We start from the raw sequence: 16450 nt of genomic DNA on the forward strand, positions 1-16450 counted from the left end.
TCATTGATGATATTCTGGTTTACTCGAAGAATGAAGAGGAGCATAAGGAACATTTGTGTTTGGTACTTGAGAAGCTCAAAGAACATCAGTTATATGCCCATTTTAACAAATGTGAGTTTTGGTTGAAGGAAGTTGGATTCCTCGGACACATTATATCCGGAGAAGGTATAGCAGTAGATCCCACCAAGGTTGTCACTATGACAAATTGGGAAGCCCCAACAACAGTTGGAGAAATCCGGAGTTTTCTTGGACTTGCAGGATACTACCGGAGATTCATTGAAAATTTCTCGAAGATTGCGAAGCCTATGACAGAGTTGTTGAAGAAGGATACCAAGTTCATATGGACTGAGGAATGTGAGGCCAGTTTCCAGGAGTTGAAGAAACGTTTGGTTACATCACCAATGTTGATTTTGCCAGATCAGAACAAAGATTATGAGGTATATTGCGACACTTCATGTCGAGGACTTGGAGCAGTGCTTATGCAGGAGGGAAGAGTTGTTTCATATGCCTCACGACAGCTTAAGCCGCATGAGTTGAATTATTCCACGCATGATTTGGAGTTAGCAGCCGTAGTGCATGCATTGAAGACTTGGAGACATTTCCTCATTGGAAACCATTGTGAAGTATACACGGATCGCAAGAGTTTGAAGTACATTTTCACACAGAAGGAGCTAAATCTCAGGCAAAGAAGATGGTTGGAGCTCATTAAGGATTATGATATGAAATTGCATTATCATCCCGGAAAGGCTAACATAATAGCCGATGCGCTGAGCTGAAAAAGCCATGTCAACACCCTAAAGACGGGAGATTTACTGAAGGAGTTAGACGAGGACCTTCGTGAGCTATGTTTGGAGATAGTTCCGAGAGTCTATGTAGGAGCATTGGAGATTCAGTCTACTTTGATGGATAAGATCAGAGAAGCTCAAAAGACTGACAAGGAGGTTGCCTCTATAAAGGAGAAGATGAGCAAAGGAAAAGTTAAAGGATTTCGTGAGGATGAGCACGATACCCTATGGTTTGAAGACCATGTTTATGTGTCTAACGACCCCGAGATCAAGAAGTTAATTCTGCAGGAAGCCTATGATTCACCATATTTGATTCACCTAGGAAATACCAAGATGTATTTGCATTTGAAGGATACTTTCTGGTGGACCGGAATGAAGAAGGATATTGTGGAGTATGTAGCAGTTTGTGATGTATGTCAGAGAGTAAAGGCAGAGCATCAAAAGCCAGCAGGATTGTTACAGCCATTGCCAATACCCGAATGGAAGTGGGATAAGCTAGGCATGGATTTTATTACAGGATTGCCCAGAACTCGTTCAGGCTATGACTCGATTTGGGTTGTAGTCGATCGTTTGACAAAGGTAGCTCATTTCATCCCAGTGAAGACTACCTACACCAGTGCTAAGTGGGAAAAGATATACATGACCAGGATAGTATGTCTGCATGGAGTTTCGAGGAGCATTGTATCAGATAGAGGAACCCAGTTTACCTCAAAGTTTTGGAATCAGTTGCATGAAACTTTGGTACTAGGCTAGAGTTCAGCACAACTTTTCATCCGCAGACAGATGGACAGACCAAGAGAGTCAATCAGATTTTGGAGGATATGCTAAGAGCTTGCGCGCTAGATTATGGATCTAGTTGGGACGACAATTTGCCTTATGCAGAGTTCTCTTACAACAATAGTTATCAATCCAGCTTGAAGATGGCCCCTTTCGAAGCCTTGTACGGAAGGAGGTGCAGGACCCCATTGTCGTGGGATGAAGTTGGAGACTGATATGTCTCCAACGTATCTATAATTTTTGACTGCTCCATGCTATATTATCTACTGTTTTGGGCAATATTGGGCTTTATTATCCACTTTTATATTACTTTCGGGACTAACCTATTAACCTGAGGCCCAACCCAGATTTGTTGTTTTATGCCTATTTCAGTGTTTTGAAGAAAAGGAATATCAGACGGAGTCGAAACGGAACGAAATCAACTAGAGAAGTTATTTTTGGAACGAAAGGCACCCGATGGACTTGGACCCCACGTCAAGGAAGGAAGGAGGAGCTCATGAGGGTAGGGGGCGCGCCCCCTGCCACGTGGGGCCCTCGTGGCTCCCCTGACGTGTTTCTTCTGCCTATATAACTCCATATACCCTAAAACTTCCAGAAGGCAGAATAGATCGGGAGTTCCGCCGCCAGGAGCCTTCGTAGCCACCGAAAACCAATCTAGACCCGTTCCGGCACCCTGCCGGAGGGGGCAATCCTTCTCCGGTGGCCATCTTCATCATCCCGGTGCTCTCCATGACGAGGAGGGAGTAGTTCTCCCTTGGGGCTGAGGGTATGTACCAGTAGCTATGTGTTTGATCTCTCTCTCTCTCTCGTGTTCTTGATTTGGCACGATCTTGATGTATCGCGAACTTTGCTATTATAGTTGGATCTTATCTTTCTCCTCCCCCTCTTCTCTCTTGTAATGAATCGAGTTTCCCCTTTGAAGTAATCTTATCGGATTGAGTCTTTAAAGACTTGAGAACACTTGATGTATGTCTTGCCGTGGATATCTGTGGTGACAATGGGATATCACGTGATTCACTTGATGTATGTTTTGGTGATCTACTTGCGGGTTCCGCCCATGAACCTATGCATAGGGGTTGGCACACGTTTTCGTCGTGATTCTCCGGTAGAACTTTGGGGCACTCTTTGAGGTCCTTTGTGCTGGTTGAATAGATGAATCTGAGATTGTGTGACGCATATCGTATAATCATACCCACGGATACTTGAGGTGACATTGGAGTATCTAGGTGACACTAGGGTTTTGATTGATTTGTGTCTTAAGGTGTTATTCCAGTACGAACTCTAGGGCTGTTTGTGACACTTATAGGAATAGCCCAACGGATTGATTGGAAAGAATAACTTTGAGGTGGTTTCGTACCCTACCATAATCTCTTCGTTCGTTCTCCGCTATTAGTGACTTTGGAGTGACTCTTTGTTGCATGTTGAGGGATAGTTATGTGATCCAATTATGCTATTATTGTTGAGAGGACTTGCACTAGAGAAAGTATGAACCCTAGGCCTTATTTCCTAGCATTGCAATACCGTTTACGCTCACTTTTATCATTAGTTACCTTGCTGTTTTTATAATTTCAGATTACAAAAACCTTTATCTACCATCCATATACCACTTGTATCACCATCTCTTCGCCGAACTAGTGCACCTATACAATTTACCATTGTATTGGGTGTGTTGGGGACACAAGAGACTCTTTGTTATTTGGTTGCAGGGTTGCTTGAGAGAGACCATCTTCATCCTATGCCTCCTACGGATTGATAAACCATAGGTCATCCACTTGAGGGAAATTTGCTACTGTCCTACAAACCTCTGCACTTGGAGGCCCAACAACGTCTACAAGAAGAAGGTTTTGTAGTAGACATCAAGCTCTTTTCTAGCGCCGTTGCTAGGGAGGTGAGTGCTTGAAGGTATATCTTTATATCTTGCAATCGAGTCTTTTAGTTTCTTGTTTTATCACTAGTTTAGTTTATAAAAGAAAACTATAAAAAAATGGAATTGAGTTTTTGTCAAACAGGTGTCTTCTGGTCCAAGAAAAATAATCGTGAAGGTTTCATTCCATTTCGACTCTGTTTAGTATTCCTTTTCTACAACGATCAAAAACAAGGAAAAAACATAAACTGGCACTGGGCTCTAGGTTAATAGGTTAGTCCCGAAAGGAATATAAAATAGCATATTAATGCTTATAGAACATCCAAAACAGATAATATAATAGCATTTTACTATCAAAAATTATAGATACGTTGGAGACGTATCAAACATCCCCAAGCTTAATTCCTGCTCGTCCACGAGTAGGTAAATGATAAAAACAGAATTTTTTATGTGGAATGCTACCTAACATATTTATCGATGTAATTTCCTTTATTGTGGCATGAATTCTCAAATCCATAAGATTCAAAACAAAAGTTTAATATTGACATAAAAACAATAATACTTCAAGCATACTAACAAGGAAATTATGTCTTAAAACAACATGGCCAAAAAAGTTTATCCCTAAAAAATCATATAGTCTGGCTATGCTTCATCTTCATCACACAAAATATTCAAATCATGCACAACCCCGATGACAAGCCAAGAAATTGTTCCATACTTTTGGTGTTCTCAAACCTTTTCAACTTTCACGCAATACATGAGCGTGAGCCATGGACATAGCACTATAGGTGGAATAGAATATGGTGATTGTGGGGAAGACAAAAAGAAGGAGACGGTCTCACATCAACTAGGCGTATTAATGGCTATGGAGATGCCCATCAATAGATATCAATGTGAGTGAGTAGGGATTGCCATGCAACGGATGCACTAGAGCTATAAGTTTATGAAAGCTCAAAAGACAACTAAGTGGGTGTAAATCCAACTTGCTTCCTCATGAAGACCTAGAGCAATGAAGAAGCCCATCATTGAAATATACAAGCCAAGTTCTATAATGAACAATTACCACTAGTATATGAAAGTGACAACATAGGAGACTCTCTATCATGAAGATCATGGTGCTACTTTGAAGCACAAGTGTGGAAAAAGGATAGTAACATTGCCCCTTCCCTCTTTTCTCTCATTTTTTGTGGGCTTCTTTGTCCTCTATTTTTCGTCCAGAGTCTCATCCCGACTTGTGGGGGAATCATAGTCTCCATCATCCTTTCCTCACATGGGAAAATGCTCTAATAATGATGTTCATCACAATTTTATTTACTTACAACTCAAGAATTACAACTCGATACTTAGAACAAAATATGACTCTATATGGATGCCTCCGGCGGTGTACCAGGATGTGCAATGACTCAAGAGTGACATGTATGAATGAATTATGAAAGGTGGCTTTGCCACAAATACAATGTCAACTACATGATCATGCAAAGCAATATGACAATGATGGTATATGTCATAATAAACGGAACGGTGGAAAGTTGCATGGCAATATATCTCGGAATGGCTATGGAAATGCCATAATAGGTAGGTATATGATAACCCACAAGTATAGGGGGTCATTTGTAGCATTCTTCGATAAATTAGAGTGTCGAACCCAACGAGGAGCTAAAGGCAGAACATATATTACCCCAAGTTCTATCGACCACCAATACAACTCTACGCACACTTGACGTTTGCTTTACCTAAAACAAGTATGAAACTATTTGGCAAGAATAAAACTACGAATAAATTGCAATGTAATAAAAGTGGATAGCTTTTGTCAACAATAAATTCATTTGTCCCTAGGCAATCGATAACAAGTACGACAATCATTCTTGTAATTTTATATGAGGGAGAGGCATGAGCTAACATACTTTCTCTACTTGGTACATATGCACTTATGATTGTAACTCTAGCAAGCATCGGCAAGTAGTAAAGATAATTAAGGTCGTGAAACCCAACCATAGCATTATGTATCAGGTTCTGTTTACTCCCATATGCCATAACCCGCTTATCCACGTTTAGGCTGTTGTCACCCCCGCAACACTGACAATAAGAAAACTATGAACATATTGCAACACCCTACAACGGGGGACCTTCATTTACGTGAGATGGAGGGCACCGTAGGACAACACCATAAATAAAATATACAAACATACCAACCAAGATCATGATTAACCCACAGGACAAAACAGATCTACTCAAACATCATAGGATAACCATAGATCATTGGGAAATAATATACGGAGTTGAGCACCATGTTTAAGTAGAGATTACAATGGGGGAAATAGGTGTTACACCTCTGCATAGAGGGGGAGAGAGTTGGTATTTACGGTAGCAAGATTGTTGATGTAGATCACCATCATGATCCTTGCACCAGTGGCACTCCGGCGCCACCGGGAGAGAGGGGGAGAGAGCCCCCCTCCTTCTTCTTGTTCCTTGTCCTCCCCGTAGATGGGAGGAGAGTTCCCCCTCTGTTCCATGGCCTCCATGCCGGTGGAGCGGCGGGAGGCCCTCTGTGATTGGATCTCCCTCTTTGTTCTCTTATGTTTGGCGCCCCTCCTCAGATCTGGCCGAAAACCGTTTCTTATATTCTGGGAGATCCATAACTCCAATTGCGCTGAGATTTTAACATGATTTTTTTCCGGATATAAGCTTCCTTGCGCCCGAAGTAGAGCTCCAACCGACATTCGAGGAGGGCACAACCCACCACCACGCGCTAGGGGCCACCGGCATGCCCTAGTGTCTTGTGGGCTATGTGGACCTCCGTTTGCGGTGATTCCAACTCCAAAAAATCACATATATTCCAAAATAATTATGCGTAAAATTTTATTGCATTTGGACTTTGTTTGATATGGATTTTCTGCGAGACAAAAAACATGAAAAAAACAGGAACTGGCACTAGGCACTGGATCAATAGGTTAGTCCAAATAAATCATATAAAATGTTGCCAAAAATATTTAAAAGTTGTATAATATTGGCATGAAACAATCAAAAATTATAGATACGACGAAGACGTGTCAGCATCCCCAAGCTTAATTCTTGCTCGTCCTCGAGCGGGTAGATGATAAAAAAGATAATTTTTGATGTGGAATGCTACCTAGCATAAACTTGATCATATATCTAATCATGGCATGAATATTAAGACATAAGTGATTCAAAGCAATAGTCTATAATTTGATATAAAGACATCAATACTCACGCAATCCCAACAAACAATCATGTCTTTCAAAATATCAATAAAGAAAGCTATCCATACAAAATCATATAGTCTTGTCATGGTCTGTCTTCTTAACACAAAGTATTTATCATGCACAACCCCGATGACAAGCCGAGCAATTGGCTCATACTTTTTAATGCGCTTCAACTTTTTCAACTCTCACGCAATACATGAGCGCAAGCCATGGATATAGCACTTTGGGTGGAATAGAGTATGATTATAGGGGTAAATATAGAGAAGACAAAAAGTAAGAAAGTCTCACACCGATGCGGCTAACCAACGGGCTATGGAGATGCCCATCAATTGATATCAACATGAGGAGTAGAGATTGTCATGCAACGAATGCACTAAGAGCTATAAGTGTATGAATGCTCAATATGAAAACTAAGTGGGTGTGCGTCTAATCCTATAATGAAATTTTTTGACTAGTTTATGAAAGTGACAACATAGGAGACTCTCCATATGAAAAACATTGTGCTACTTTGAAGCACAAGTGTGGTAAAGGGTACCAACAATGCCCCTTCTCTCTTTGTTTATTTTTTTCCTTTTCTTTTTTCCTTTTTTCTTCTTTTTTTCCTTTTTCTTTTTCTCTCATTCTCCGGAGTCTCATCCCGACTTGTGGGGGAATCATAGTCTTCATCATCCTTTCCTCACTGGGACACTCCTCTACAAATGAATAATGATGATCATCACACTTCTATTTACTTATAACTCAAAAGAAATAAAAATTACAACTCAATACCTATGACAAAGTATGACTCTATATGAATGCCTCTGGCATGTACCAGGATGTGCAATGATCTAGCGTAACATGTATGAAAAATGATGAACGGTGGCTGAGCCACAACTACTATGTCAGCTATATGATCATGCAAAGCAATATGACAATGAATGCTCAAGTCATCAAACGGAAGCGGTGGAAGTTGCATGGCAATATATCTTGGAATGGCCATGGAAAAGCCATAATAAGTAGGTATGGTGGCTATTTTAAGGAAGATATAATAAGGCTTATGTGTGATAGAGCGTATCATATCACGGGGTTTGGATGCACCTGCGAAGTTTTCACCACGTCTCGATGTGAGAAAGGGCAATGCACGGTACCGTAGAGGCTAACAAATTGCAGAAAGGTAAGGGTGCGTATATTCCATGGAGTCACATTAGTCATAAAGAACTCATATAATTATTGCAAAAGTTTATTAGCCCTCGAAGCAAAGTACTACTACGCAGTCCCATAGGGGGTAGATTGGTAGGAAAAGACCATCGCTCGTCCCCGACCGCCACTCATAAGGAAGACAATCAATAATAAATCATGCTCCAACTTCATAGCATAACGAGAGACTATACGTGCATGCTTCGGGAATCACAAACCTTAACACCAATATTCCTACTAAACACAACCATTTACTAGTACCTCCCACATATTCCATCTCTATATCACAAAACTATTGCAAGGAATCAAACATATCATATTCAGTGATCCATAAGTTTTATGTAGGATTTTATGACTAACCATGCAATTGACCAATTCCTATTGACTCTCTAAATATATCTAAGTGAAGCATGAGAGTTTAGTTGTTTCTACAAAAGACCAGGCTCTAACAAATATAAGTGAAGCGAAAGAGCATTCTTCAAATAACATTTTTCTATGTGAAGAGAAACACGCAATCCAAACTTCAAATGATATAAGTGACGCACACGAAGCATTATACAAAGCCATACTCAACAGATATAAGTGAAGTGCAATGAGAATTCTGTAAGTCAACCATGTAATATCTCATACCAGCATGGTGCATAAAAGAAAAGTGAAAAAATAAACAGAAAAGATGCTCCAAGATTTGCACATATCACATGAACGAAACAAATCTGAAAACATAACTGATACTTGTTGAAGAAAGATGGGATGCCTTCCGGGGCATCCCCGAGCTTAGACGTTTGAGTCTACTTGAATATTTACTTGGGGTTCCTTGGGAATATCCAAGCTTGACCTCTTGCCTCTTCTCCTTCTCCTCACATCGAGATCCCCTCGATCTTCGAACACATCATCCACACAAAACTTAATCGAACTTTTAGTGGCGGGGTTAGTGAATATGGCAATGAAATCCCATCATGCATAGCTGTAACATTATTGTATAATTATAAACAAACATTACCCACTGTATGATATCACAATTCTATGGCCCCAAATCAAGGAGGCTTCAACAAGAATTCAAACATATGCAAATAATGAAGCTATAACAACAATCTGTGAAAATAGGACAGTCTGTAAAGATTTGAACATCCACCATACTTTTTAACTCTAACAATTCTGAAAAATTAGGAGAAAATAAAAAAAAATTATAGAAATATAGTACAAAAAGTTTCCGAACCGTTTAACGTTCCAGTAAAAAATGTAAAATCGAGCACTACAGCCAAAGTTTCTGTTTTGCACCGCACAAACCATCAAGCAATTTAATCATCCTAAAGGAAAACCATGGCACATTATTTTTATTATACAATGGAATTGTACAAGGGGATAATTATTTTTGTTGAGAAGTTTCTGCAATTCAAGATTCGCAAAGTTTCCATGGGCATGAACAAAGTTCAAGGCTAGCTCCCGCTTCCACTGTGCTCGTCTATCTCACTTTCACTTTTCTTTTTGTGAAGTTTTAAGTTCGCCTCTATATTTTTGTTTTTAAACTTTGTAAAAGCACTCAAAAGAAATAAATGACTCTCTAAAACTTCCGGGTTGTCTCCCTGGCAGCACTTTCTTTAAAGCCATTAAGCTAGGCATAAAGTTCTCAAGTATTGGATGCACCCGGATCCCAAGGTATATCTAAGCTAATTTTAATTAACAATGGTTTGGCATTTAGTAGTGAGCACAAAGCAACATATATCATGCAATGAAGAAGTCTAACTCTCTTCCTATGCATCGGCATGTCATAAAAGAACAATTCATGAACATCAAGTAAAGGCCAATACATAGCATAAGTGGTTTATTCCAATTTTATCGTATTGGAAACATAAAGAGGCGGAGATGTAGTTCCTCTCTCATAATAATTGCAAGTGGGAGCAGCAAGCACATGCATATTACATTCATCAACATTATCATGTGCAACGGTAAAAGGCAACCCATTAATGTAATCTGAAAGTGCAACTATCCCTAGGTGGTTTTGGTAATTCATAACAACATATAGCTCATTGAGCTAATGCTATTCCAAGATGATTATTTCAGGAAAGCTCAATGATTGGCATGGCATGGATGTGAAAGTGGAACCCTCAAAATGCTAAGGACAAAGGATTGGCTCAAGCTCAAAAGCTCAAGACTCTTCATTTTATATTTTAGTGATCCAAGATCACATTGAGTCTTTAGGAAAAGCTAATACTATCAAGGAGGGATGAGGTGTTGCTTAATGAGCCTCTTGCTTCATGTGCTTAGTGATATGCTCCAAAACCCTCAACTACTTTCCCATATCCACATATGAACTAAACCCTAAGCCAAACTCGGTCCTACCGATTCTTCCTATCCGGCGCCACCGAGTTTCACTTGTCATAAGCCACTGCCAAACCCTAGCAATTCGGTTCTACCGATAGGGATCTCGGTCTCACCGAGATGGTATTGCAAACTCTTTGTTTCCCTTTCGTAACTTTTCGGTCTCACCGAAAGAGCGAATCGGTCCCACCGAGATTGCAATGTAAATTCAGTGTTTCCCCTTTGTAACTTTTCGGTCTCACCGAAAGAGCAAATCGGTCCCACCGAGTTTGCCTGACCAACTCTCTGGTTAGCTAATTACCAAATTCGGTCTCACCGAGTTTGTGTAATCGGTCTCACCGAGATTACGTTATGCCCAAACCCTAACCATATCGGTCCTACCGAGTTGCATGTCAGTCCCACCGAAAGTCTCTAACGGTCACTAGGTTTATATTTTCGGTCCGACTGAGTTTGTTGATTCGGTCCCACCGAGATTGGAAAACTGTGTGTAACGGTTGGATTTTGTGTGGAGGCTATATATACCCCTCCACCTCCTCTTCATTTGAAGAGAGAGCCATCAGAACACATACACCATTCCAACTCATATGTTCTGAGAGAGAACCACCTACTCATGTGTTGAGACCAAGATATTCCATTCCTACCATATGAATCTTGATCTCTAGCCTTTCCCAAGTTGCTTTCCACTCAAATCTTCTTTCCACCAAATCCAAATCCTATGAGAGAGAGTTGAGTGTTTGGGAGACTATCATTTGAAGCACAAGAGCAAGGAGTTCATTACCTACACACCATTTGTTACTTCTTAGAGAGTGGTGTCTCCTAGATTGGCTAGGTGTCACTTGGGAGCCTCCGACAAGATCGCGGAGTTGAACCAAGGAGTTTGTAAGGGCAAGGAGATCGCCTACTTCGTGAAGATCTACCGCTAGTGAGGCAAGTCCTGTGTGGGCGATGGCCATGGTGGGATAGACAAGGTTGCTTCTTCATGGACCCTTTGTGGGTGGTTGCTTCTTCGTGGACCCTTCGTGGGTGGAGCCCTGTGTGGACTCGCGCAACCGTTACTCTTTGTGGGTGGAGCCCTGTGTGGACTCTCGCAACCGTTACCCTTTGTAGGTTGAAGTCTCCATCAACGTGGATGTAGGATAGCACCACCTATCCGAACCACGGGAAAAACATCTGTGTCTCCAATTGCGTTTGAATTCTCCAAACCCTTCCCTTTACATTCTTGCAAGTTGCATGCTTTACTCTCCGCTGCCAATATACTCTTTGCATGCTTGCTTGAATTGTGTGATGATTGCTTGACTTGTCCTAAAATAGCTAAAATCTGCCAAGAACTAAAATTGGGAAAAGGTTAAGTCTTATTTGGTCAAGTAGTCTAATCACCCCCCTCTAGACATACTTTCGATCCTACAAGTGGTATCAGAGCTTTGGTCTCCATTTTCTTTGATCTCCATAGCTTTTGGTGGTCATAGCCTTGGTTTCACAACCTATGAGAGTATGGCGTCTAGCGAGGGAAATTATCACCGTAGAGGTCCCTACTTTGATGGTACTAATTTTGCTAGTTGGAAGCATAAAATTAAAATGCATATTCTTGGACATAACCCCGCCGTTTGGGCTATTGTGTGTGTTGGTTTGCAGGGTGACTTCTTTGATGGGAGAGAACCAAACCATGAAGCTACCGCGGATGAGTTGAAGATGTTGCAATACAATGCTCAAGCTTGTGATATTCTCTTCAACGGATTGTGCCCCGAAGAATTCAACAAAATCAGCCGTCTTGAGAATGCGAAGGAAATTTGGGACACTTTGATTGATATGCACGAAGGTACCGACTCCGGCAAGGAATCCAAGTTGGATGTGCTTCAAAGCCAACTTGACAAGTTCAAGATGAAGGATGGTGAAGGTGTCGCTGAAATGTACTCTAGGCTTGCTCTCATCACAAATGAGATTGCCGGCTTAGGAAGTGAAGAGATGACCGATAGGTTCATCATCAAGAAGATTCTAAGAGCCTTGGATGGAAAATATGATACCATGTGCACATTGATCCAAATGATGCCCAATTACAAAGATCTCAAGCCAACGGAGGTGATTGGAAGAATTGTTGCTCATGAGATGTCACTTAAGGATAAAGAGGAACTTCACAACAAATCAAGTGGTGCCTATAAAGCCTCATGTGAAGCCCCTACATCATCAAGTGAGAAACAAGACTTCAATGAAGAATTGAGCTTAATGGTGAAGAACTTCAACAAGTTCTACAAGAGTAGAAGCAAAGATAGAAGCTTCAAGTCAAGGTCCTACAATGACAAAAGATCTTCTAGTCGAGAGCGAAACTGCTACAGTTGTGGAAGACCCGGACACTACTCCAATGAGTGTACGGCTCCCTACAAGAGAAGAGAAGATTCTCCAAAAAGAAGAAGCAAAGAATCACCACCAAGAGAGAGAAGGAGTAGAGATGATCGTTATGAACGAAGATACTCACGGAGAAGCAAGGATTCGGAAAGGAAGGAAAAATCATCAAGGAGCTACACAAGACGAAGACATCAAGCTCATGTTGGTGAATGGGTATCCGGCTCCGACTCCGACAGCCACTCCGAGAGAAGTTATCACTCCGACTCCGAAGATACTCAAGATGAAGGTGTTGCCGGTCTAGCACTTGTGTCAACCAACTCCTATGACGTATTTGACTCACCAAATGAAGGAATTGGAAGATGCTTCATGGCCAAAGGTCCTAAGGTAACACACCCCGAGTATGTTGATTTCAATAGTGATGAAGATGACTTGTTAGGTGATGATTTGCTTGTTGACAACTCTAGTGATGAATACTATGATGAAACGTCAATTAAACATGCTAATCAAGATAAAACGAATGACAATGATAAGGAGAAGATTGAGGCCCTAACTAAAGAACTAAACACTCTTAAGTTAGCCCATGAAACTATCTTCGAAGATCATCGAGAACTTTTAAGAGCTCATGAGAAATTACGCTTTGAAAAGCTCAATCTTGAGCAAGAGCATGAGTTCTTAAAAGCAATCAATGATGATCTCCGCAAGAAAAGTTCTTCTCACATTGCCAAGCGTTTACTCTTATCCACTTACATGCCTCAAGTCATGTCTAGTAACAAGAACAAGAAAGATTCTTCCTCTAGTAGTAACAATGATCATGCTAAATCCAATATTGTTGCTTCTAGTAGTTCTCTTGATTCCACTAATGATTCTCTTAGCCAAGTTACACTTGAGCAAGAAAATAGCTTGTTGAAGGGAATTATAGAGAAAGGAGTGTACAAAAGCCTTGCCAGGAGTAAGGAATTCAAGGAAATTGTGCGCAAGCAAGGAATGCACCGGAAGAATCAAGGTGTTGGTTTTGAATGAAAGTTCAATGCCAATGGAGTTGAGTGGGAAGAAGATCAATACCCCAAGACAAAGTTTGTTCCTCAACAAGAGAAGTATGATACTTCTTTCAAGGGGACACAAGCTCAAGATGATCTTCCACCACAAGACTACAAGCAAAAAGGCAAGGACAAGCTTCAAGAGGAAATCGACGCATTTGAAGAAGCTCCTAAGACCTTAGTCAAGTGGATTCCCAAGACTACTTCAAGTTCCACTTCATCAAGTACGACTACAACTCCAAGGATTCCCATCAAGATGATGTGGATCCAAAAGAAGAAGAACTAGAGAGTCCTTGAGGGTGACTCCGCCAACATACTTCACTCTTATCATTTTGGCAAGAACAAGTGCAATCAACTTCCACATCTTGCACTAGTTCAAGGAGTCACAAACCCTCATGTTGGTAAGACAAGGGACAAGGTAACCTAAAAGTTTTCATGGACATCATCTTGTGTGTGCATCACTCTATGTCTATGGATATCCTTGTTTGTTCCTTGTGGGACTAACCCATGTAGGTATTGAAAGTGCAATTCACTCAAATGGATAGCTCCAAGTGATCTACATCAACATTGAGCATCCACATCTTCAACATCTACATGAAGTCATCATCGACAAAACCCAAGGTTAGTTCATCCCTCTTAGGGGGGGTATCACATCTAGGGGGAGCTTTACTCTAAGACTTGAGCTAAAGCAACTCTAAAGATGTGAACACAACAATGCTTTATGTAAAAGTGGTAACCCCACTTGAGCTTAAATGATGAGTATGACCTATGATCAAGTGTTCTCACTTGACCCCTAAGTCAATATACTCATATATAGATGACCTAGTCATCGCAAATTGCTTGATAGATGCTAGAATTGGTTGTGCATGCCTTGTCACATATTTCATTTGCCATCTTATTGTGTGAGCATGCTGGTTGCATATTTTACTCATTCGAGGACATCCACTTATTGTTTTGATTGTTTGGTTTTATTTTCTTTTGCCAAGTGGATGGACAAGAATGCCTAATAACCTCCTCTAGCTATCTATGCTTTTCTCGTCTCAAACTCTATTCATGCTGCATCACAAAATTTGATCAAGTCAGATACGAACCACTCTGTGTGAGGAGCACTCGGAGTCCCTGATTCGTCATAGACTTAAACTTCCAAAACCTCTTTATGATTCTCGGTCTGACCGATACCCCACCTTCGGTCCTACCGAGATCACTAAGTTGATCTAGGTTTTCGATCTCGGTGCAACCGATTTGAACCTTTTGGTCACACCGAGTTTCAGTAAGTGCTTGCAGTTATGAATCTTGGTGCCACCGAGTTGTTCCACTCGGTCACACCGACAGGGTCGGGCTATATATAGTCACGGGCAAAATTTGGAAATTTCTCCGAACTCCTTCGCCCGCGTGATAGCCTGCTCTGCCAACGTGGTCTTCGGATCGTCTCCTCGCCGCCAGCCGCCTCCAGCCGCTGGTCTCTGTCGCTGTCAACGGGAATTCTGCCCCACCGTTGCCGCCGTAGCGAGTCTCCGCTGAACTAGGGTATGGACTCGATCTTTGTGCTATTCCCCAATCCGATTCTCAGCACATTGTGATCATCATGATTCTTGCCACGATTGAAACACTCCTATCCAGTCAATACGCTCGTAGATTAGGTTTGATTCGAAAGTTTTAGGGTTAGGTTTCCGTCGAAACCATCTCGGACCCACCGAGTTTAAAAACTCGGTCCCACCGATTTGGCTTATGCCATTGCACAAGTGAGACCCGGTCTGACTGAGAATTACTTATCGGTGTGACCGATTTTGGAATTCTGTGAAACCCTAGCAGTCTCGGTGCCACCGAACTGTGACTCGGTCCAACCGAGTTCACTAGTTTAGGTTCCACAACTGCTTCGGTATCACCGAGTTTGAAAATCGGTAGATCCGAGATGATTTCAGTGGGAAACTAAAACTAAGTTTTTGGATCATTCTTTTTGCAAAAATCTCTGCATTTTGTGATGCTCATCCACTCTACCTCATCTATAAACTATTCACAGGGTTAGCAGTCAGAGTTTGCAGCATGTCTGGTCAGAGTGATAGCCAAAACATGTCAGAAGAGCAAGTGCAGATGAGTGAGGGCACTAGCCCCTCCAGCTCTTCAGATGATGGCAGCAGAAGTACCCCAAGCAATCTGCCAAAAGCTGCCACTAGACAAAGGAAGAAGAGAACTTCTGATTCTGAAGATGAAGATTATGTGGCAGAAGAAGAGGCCACATCAAAGAGAGTTGAGCCAGCTCAAGGCACAAAGTCAGGTCTAAAGATCAAAAGGCCAGCAGGCAGGCAGCCTATGTCAAAGGCTAGAGCTTCAACTGAAAAGCCTGCACCCAAAGAGCCAGTTGCTGCAAAAGGCAAGAAGAGGAAGGAAAGGGTCAAGAAGACCGTAGCCAGAGTGCTTGGAAAGGCTTCCATTATGGAAGAGGAAGAGGAAGAAGAGGTTGCTGCACCAGCACCTAAAGCACCTAAGCTTATGGGTGATGCTATCAGGACAGGGGTTGTGCATCTAAGCCCAAAGAAGCACCCAAAGCTGCCTCCAAGCCCAAGTCTGCAGCAAAGAGGAATACAAGGAGCATTCCTACAGCTGAGAAGAACAAGGCCCCAGTGCCTGAGACTGTTGCTGAAGAAGAGGATGAAGAGCAAATTCTAAGAAAGCTCAAGCCCAAGATCCCAGACCACAACGATGCTCATCCTGTGGCTGAGGACATGAAGCTCAGGAGAGACTCAGGGCTGAGGAAGTGGAGAGAAGCAGATCCAAATGCTTCAAGGAGAAGGACTACTGTGGACTACAGATTTCACACCAAGGAGCAGCAAGATTTTTATGAGACGGTTTTTCTTGATAAGAAGCCCATTGTTTGTGACATGAGATGGGTCGACTGGACCTACATGAAGGAAAATGAGGAACACTACC

Source organism: Triticum dicoccoides, chromosome 7A, assembly GCF_002162155.2.
Source record: "Triticum dicoccoides isolate Atlit2015 ecotype Zavitan chromosome 7A, WEW_v2.0, whole genome shotgun sequence".
NCBI classification, from domain to species: Eukaryota; Viridiplantae; Streptophyta; class Magnoliopsida; order Poales; family Poaceae; genus Triticum; species Triticum dicoccoides.